At 44.9% G+C, this 6011-nt stretch overlaps 1 long non-coding RNA gene across 2 annotated transcripts; it reads right to left on the bottom strand.

The window, feature by feature from the left end:
• Positions 1-3402: 3402 nt before the first annotated feature.
• LOC126990605 (uncharacterized) lies at positions 3403-4727 on the bottom strand. Of its 2 annotated transcripts, none has more exons than XR_007744594.1 (3): positions 4418-4727; positions 4166-4333; positions 3403-3913 (listed from the first exon to the last, which is right to left on the bottom strand). It is a non-coding gene; the product is annotated as an uncharacterized LOC126990605 (long non-coding RNA). The 2 variants fall into 2 exon arrangements; XR_007744593.1 differs by having other exon boundaries at positions 3403-3831.
• Positions 4728-6011: the final 1284 nt, after the last annotated feature.

Here is a 6011-nt window from a genome sequence, read left to right as displayed (position 1 = left end):
TCGGTGTCCTTAATAGCATTTATAGTCTCCTTTGTAACTTGATTACTTAATCTCCGGTAATCCTCTTGCATTTGTATATATTCACTTGACCCATGTATGCCACCATCCTGCATTCTTCTCAATCTATTCCAATATCGTTTTTCTTCTTGATCTTTGGCCACAGTCTTCTGTATATTTCCAAGCCTTTATTTGTCCTCTTCCTGAGTGTATCTTTACCTCTGAATTCCTTTGAGGAATACACACTTTGACAGCCTCTAGTAACTGGCTTAAATCTCTCCACATTTCATGTATGTCGTGAGTATCAAGGTATACGTCCCAATCAATTGATAACAGTCCTTTTAATTGATCAAAATCCGCTTTTCATAAAGATAAATTTTACTTTTGCACTTCCTGTCCTGTGATTCTATATCACATTTACAACTAACACATCCGTGGTCACTCTTCCCAAGTGGGCTTGTTATCTCTAAGTCCCTCAACGTTGTGTCATCATCAGTGAATACCAGAGCTAATATGTTCCCAGCACAGGTCCCTCTGAATCTGGTGATCTCCTGTATGTGCTGAGTGTAAACAATCCCGGACCTTTCTAGGAGACTCCAGGCTAAGGCTGTCCTCCCCAGATTTGCATGTTAAGTGTCCCCATTCTGTATTAGGCAAGTTGAAATCTCAACAATAATTTTGTGCCTTGCACTGTATTCGCTGGTTTCTTGTAGTAACTTCAGTATTTTCTCGTTATTTTCATTATCACTGCTTGGGCTCCTATAAATAGACGTGAACAATAGTTCCTCATTTTTATTTGATCTTAACTGCTATATACTTGCAAGCTTCCTCTTTCATCTGGATAATGTCATAGGCTATATCCTTATTTATATATACTAACAGTCCTCTTCCTTATCCTCAAGTGCTAGATTTTTCCAATGCTCTCATACCCTTCAAAGTTATTATACTCCGCAATGTCTCTATCAAAACGATGATTTTTGGTTTGACTTCCTGTAACGCTATCACATGAGGGGTGTCTGTAACTCTTCAACTTTTGCTCCCAGCTCCACTATCTTATCATTAGTTAATACATCGACATTACAAAGTAACACATGAAAGTCTTTTACTTGACCCAGATGTACATATTTTATTTTGGATTATGCTTGTGGTTCCTCTATCTCCTTACTCCAACTTTTTACCTTCAGTATATGCAGGTTCCAGGGACTTCCTCTTAATCATCGTTCATCATTTTCATCGACGCCTGCTCCTAGGAGCTCCCACCAGGGGATGGCCACGGCAGAAGAGCTTCAACTTTCTCTATCCAGACACTCCCTCCTTGCTTGCTCAAAGTTTCTCAAAGATCTTCCCCCTCTCCCTAATGTACTCTTGCACCCTATCCCTCCATTTCACTGGAGGTATTCCTCTAGCATTCCTCCCTCTATCTCACTCACATACACCCTTCTGGTCATCTTACTCTCTCCATTCACTCCATGTGGCCAAACCACTTTAAGGTCTGTCGCTTCACTTCTTCCACCACTCCACTTCTTCCTTCACCCCTGTGACACATTCCAAAATGCTCGTACACACTTTCATTACTCATTCCATCCATTCTACTCACACCACAAGCACTCCTCAAATAACTCATTTCCACTGCCTGCACTCTAGACCTCTGACTTTCATTCCAGGCCCATGTTTCACTTGCATATGTGAGGGTTGGTACTATTATTGTATTTCTCAAATCCCTCTTTACTTCCATGCTCACACTTCTGCCATTCATGATTCATCCCAAAGACCCTACCACCCTTCTTCCTTGCAATGCCCTTTCTCTTATCTCTCCCTCCATACCACCATGCTTACGCATAACTGATCCAAGGTACGTAAACTCATTGACCTCCTCCATTTCTTCACCATTCAGAATTATTTTGCATTCTTTTTCACATTCAATTCCCACTCTATATGGGCATACAAAATCTACAACCTCACTTCTACTTCGCTCACAAACCGTCACTTTACTTCTGTTGACATTTACTTTCAGCTTTCTCCTATTACAGACACTATCAAAAACACTGACCAAAACTACATAGTAGTTTCCCGAATCTTTCTCCTCGACGTTTTTCTTTCCGGCATTTGCTCTGAGTTCCTTCTCTCTTTTCCTTTCCTCAATGGTCATATCATGAGACACACCAACCTTCCTAAATATTTCACCTTTGGCATCTCATAATCCTTTCTTTCAAGGATCCTCTCAGAGTCACCACTATGAGCCTTGGTAGGCTACTCTGTTCTGTTTCTCCTTGTATCTTCCAATTGTCTTATCTCCTCAATATCACTGTCCAAACATGTCAAGCCCATCTCACTGCATAATTCTATGAAAATTAGCTTGTCATGCTCAATTTTTCAGACCTAATTGCCAAGTTCATGCCCTCTTTCACCTTCTCTGGGATACCATACAAGACAATGTTGTTTTTCCTGTCTAATCTATTTTGTACTTGATTGGTAGTTTTATCCAACAGTTCTTTACCATTATGAGCATTGAGGAGCCCAAAAGCAGTAGCTCCTTCAGTACTAGACCCACTGCAAACCTTTGATGCCTCTGTCTTCAAGACATCCCTGTAGGATTTTGCCAAATCTTCCTTCACCTCTGCACTCACTTTGTTCCTCGTGTCGACTGTTATATCAACTGTTTTGCTTTCCACTGCTTCATTAATCACACTCTTGACTTCCTCCCCAACTTTCTGCTTGACTTCATCAATCCTAGATTTGAACTCACTGTTCACTTGAGACCTGATATCATCTCTAATTTCCTCCTTCAGATTCTTGACATCACTCTTGATCTCCTCTAAGGCCTCAGTGGTTTTAGTTTCCAGGGCATCCATACGTCTTTCTACTTTATCCTGTCTCTTGGATGTGTTGGTTACTTGTTTGAACAATTTCCCGCAACAATATCGCATTTGGTACAATACCAGTGAATCTTACTTACTTGATTGCTGCTCAGAAATTATACTCTGCCTCAGTGACCTCCTCACACTTTATGTGGTGCCACATTTCACATAGTTCACAGCCTAGAGCCTTGTCTTCCTCACCAACCTTAACCTTACAGACTGGGCATGTGTCTGTTTGTTTATCTGCGTCGCTATCGTCTGCCCCTGTCAGCTGATCATCCCCGCCCCCAGCCAAGGCTTGTTTTGCCAGATCCAACAGTATCCTTGGTTTTGTGCCCGCCTGCTTACTAGACGGATTATTCTTCGAACGATTCATTCATCTGGCAATATTACTATTGGAGAATTCCTTCACTTTACAGAGCTCTCACGGGCACGTCCACCCTCGACCACGACCATGGACCCTAGGCCCTAGGAGGAGAAAAGACAACAAGGAAAGAACGAGGACAACAACAACACACTCAGCTTCACAAAGGTTGGGGCAGCCTCACCTGCAGGGCTGGACAGCAGCATGAGTGGCCAGGACAAGCAGGAGCAGACTGCTGCAGGGGGCAGGAGGGTCAGTGGTCACCAGATGAAGCAACTGGCTGCTGGCAACTCCAGCAACAAAGGAGAGAGGAAGTTTATGTGTCTGGAATGTGGAAAAGAATTCACCACAAGGCAAGGCCTCAGATATCACACCCTTACACACACTGGTGTGAAGAACTATGAATGTAAGGAATGTGGGAAAAAATTCATCCAGAAGAGTACCCTTGATAGACACACCCTTACACACACTGGTGTGAAGAACTATGAATGTAAGGAATGTGGGAAAAAATTCATCCAGAAGAGTACCCTTGATAGACACACCCTTACACACACTGGTGTGAAGAACTATGAATGTAAGGAATGTGGGAAAAAATTCATCCTGAAGAGTCACCTTGATACACACCCTTACACACACTGGTGTGAAGAACTATGAATGTAAGGAATGTGGGAAAAAATTCATCCAGAAGAGTACCCTTGATACACACACCCTTACACACACTGGTGTGAAGAACTATGAATGTAAGGAATGTGGGAAAAAATTCATCCAGAAGAGTACCCTTGATACACACACCCGTACACACACTGGTGTGAAGAACTATGAATGTAAGGAATGTGGGAAAAAATTCATCCTGAAGAGTCACCTTGATACACACACCCTTACACACACTGGTGTGAAGAACTATGAATGTAAGGAATGTGGGAAAAAATTCATCCTGAAGTGTAACCTTGATAGACACACCCTTACACACACTGGTGTGAAGAACTATGAATGTAAGGAATGTGGGAAAAAATTCATCCTGAAGAGTCACCTTGATAGACACACCCTTACACACACTGGTGTGAAGAACTATGAATGTAAGGAATGTGGGAAACTATTCACCCTGAAGGGTAACCTTGATACACACACCCGTACCCACCATGGTGTGAAGAACTATGAATGTAAGGAATGTGGGAAACTATTCAACCTGAAGTGTAACCTTGATACACACACCCTTACACACACTGGTGTGAAGAACTATGAATGTAAGGAATGTGGGAAAAAATTCTTCCGGAAGAGTCACCTTGATACACACACCCTTACACACACTGGTGTAAAAAGTAATGAGTGTGAAGAGTGTGGGAAGAGGTTCAGTGTGAAGCAGGCACTCAATCGACATGTCTTCAGGCACTATGGCCTTAGAGAGTTCAAATGTGATGTTTGTGGAAAGCTCTTTAAGACAAAGAGAGACATTGCCAGGCACATGAAGATCCACTTCTGAAGTGTGTCTGCCTACAGTAGTTATAGTGACCAAGGTACGGAAGGGGATGTGAGGGAGGAAGAGGAAGGGAAGGCTGCAGTAGGAAGGAGGGAAGGCTAGCCCAAGAACAGGAAGGGAAGGAAAGGGAAGGCAGAGCAAGGGAAGGAAATCCCAAGGAAGGAAAAGGGAGAGTAATCTGGTGTGGCTGGGTGTGGTGTGGTGTGGCTGGGTATGGTGTATGGTGTGGCTGGGTATGGTGTGTGGTGTGACTGGGTGTGGTGTGGCTGGGTGTGGTGTGGCTGGGTGTGATGTGTGTGGTGTGGCTGGGTGTGGTGTGGTGTGTGGTGTGGCTGGGTGTGGTGTGTGGTGTGGCTGGGTGTGGTGTGGTGTGTGGTGTGGCTGGGTGTGGTGTGTGGTGTGGCTGGGTGTGGTGTGGTGTGGCTGGGTGTGGTGTGGTGTTGGTGGGGTGGGTGGTGTGGTTTGGGGTGGGGTTGGGTTTGGTGTGGCGTGGGGTGGTGGTGGGTGGTGTGGTGTGGTGTGGTGTGGCTGGGTGTGGTGTGTGGTGCGGCTGGGTGTGGTGTGGTGTGGTGGGGCTGGGTATGGTGTGGTGTGGTGTGGTGTGTGGTGCGGCTGGGTTTGGTGTGGTGTGGTGTGTGGTGCGGCTGGGTATGGTGTGGTGTGGTGCGGCTGGGTGTGGTGTGGTGTGGTGTGGTGTGGCTGGTGTGGTGTGTGGTGTGCAGCTGGGTATGGTGTGGGGTGGTGTGTGGTGCAGCTGGGTGTGGTGTGGTGTGTGGTGCGGCTGGGTATGGTGTGGTGTGGTGCGGCTGGGTGTGGTGTGGTGTGGCAGGATTTGACTCAGCGACTTTTTTTACCTCGCTGTTGGTGGTGTTTGCAGAAGGACAAGCAGGACCTGGACGGTGACATCATTATGAGGCTTGAGTACGGGCTCCTGAACTCCTCGTCCCTGGAGCTGATTGGTGAGTTGGCGACCCTGTTTTTTCTTTGTTCGCATGTCTCTCTGTCTCTATCTCTGGTTGTGGCTTTTAATTGATGGGTCTGTCTATGTCTGTGTCTCTGGATGTTTTATTTGCTTCTCATTTTCTCTCTCTATGTCTGGGTCTCTCTTTGTCTTTGTCTATCTCTTTTTTCCTCTCATTTTCTCTCCCTGTGTGTCTCTGTCTCTTTGGATGTTTTATTTGCTTCTCATTTTCTCTGTCTCTCTGTGTCTCTCTCTGGACTTCTGTAGCTTTTCATGATGGTTTTTTTTTTCTGTTTTTATTTTCTCTGTGTCTGTCTGTGTCTTTGTCTGTCTCTGTGGTTGTCTTTGTCTGTG

This window comes from Eriocheir sinensis, unplaced genomic scaffold (assembly GCF_024679095.1).
Source record: "Eriocheir sinensis breed Jianghai 21 unplaced genomic scaffold, ASM2467909v1 Scaffold1800, whole genome shotgun sequence".
Taxonomy (NCBI): Eukaryota; Metazoa; Arthropoda; class Malacostraca; order Decapoda; family Varunidae; genus Eriocheir; species Eriocheir sinensis.
This window is presented reverse-complemented; position numbering and strand designations above follow the sequence as displayed.